This window comes from Seriola lalandi, unplaced genomic scaffold, assembly GCF_002814215.2.
Source record: "Seriola lalandi dorsalis isolate HSWRI2012SDOR001 ecotype SW California unplaced genomic scaffold, Sedor1 jcf7180002054985, whole genome shotgun sequence".
Classification (NCBI taxonomy): domain Eukaryota; kingdom Metazoa; phylum Chordata; class Actinopteri; order Carangiformes; family Carangidae; genus Seriola; species Seriola lalandi.
In genome coordinates, this window is record NW_019525534.1 from 446,611 (window position 1) to 447,630 (window position 1,020).

The 1,020-nt window shown below is 36.8% G+C and overlaps 1 protein-coding gene across 1 annotated transcript in view; it reads left to right on the forward strand.

Annotated features, from left to right (window-relative positions):
• LOC111647354 (class I histocompatibility antigen, F10 alpha chain-like) overlaps window positions 1-1,020 on the forward strand; it is a 10,286-nt gene that overhangs the window by 4,759 nt on the left and 4,507 nt on the right. The gene's annotated exons all lie outside the window — the stretch shown is intronic.

A 1,020-nucleotide genomic window follows, 5' to 3' on the forward strand; every position in this document is an offset into this window, starting at 1 on the left:
TCATAAAATGTAACTTTGACAGGCAGGGTCTGCACAAAATTTAAACGGGGGTGCCGAGTCCGGCAGCAATACCTGTCTCACTCTCATTGACACCTAATGTAATCGTCTTTTTTTTTCAAAAGAATCTCACTCTGTCTTCGCACTGAGCTTACTGACTCATTTTAAGGAATATCTGAATAAAATAGAGACTGTAGAAACTTCTGGCTTCAGTGTCTGGCACTGTGTTTTCAATTTTTGAAAAGAAGTACCGTTTTTTTATCGTAATTTGCAGTTGTTTGAAGCCATGTAGAAGCCAAATTCTGGGCAGATTTTCACATTGCCATGGCAACGGCAACTCCTGACATGCCTGCGTGCGCCTAGCAACCAGATAACCAACTCTCCAAGCTCTGCTAGCTTTACATTAGCCGCATGTTAGGTCTTAAATTACATTTAGTTAGGTCTTAAATATGTAAGTCCATTTACTGCTTCCTTCGTTGCTTTTTTTTTGTTTTGTTAAATGAGTGAATGAAGTTGTGACGGTCTCCGCTGAGACAGAGAAGAGGAGAAGCTACTAGCCCTCTCTCGTTGTCACTTCTAGTCGCGTTGCTCTCCTCCCCAGTAGTGTTAAATTTAGCACAGAAAAAAACATAATAGTGGTACTTTAAATAGCGGTTCATGGGATTTATTAACCCTCAGGGGTCCCTCTGTCCTTTTTTGGACATTTTCTTTACTTTTATTTTTTGATTTGCTGATCATTTTGGCTGTGTTACAGCTGAAGGTATGGATGGAAAAACTTCATTGTATAGTATAAAATTTCAAAAAACTTCATAGTATAATAAGGCATAAAAATGGCAAAAAACGTTATAGTATAGTCAGGCACAAAACGTCACAGTATAGTAAGGCAAAAAAATGCCAAAAAAAGTCATATTATAGTAGAGCATAAAAATGTCAAAAAACGTCATAGTATTGTATGGCATAAAATTTCAAAAAAACATCATAGTATAATAAGGCATAAAAATGGCAAAAAACGTCATAGTATAG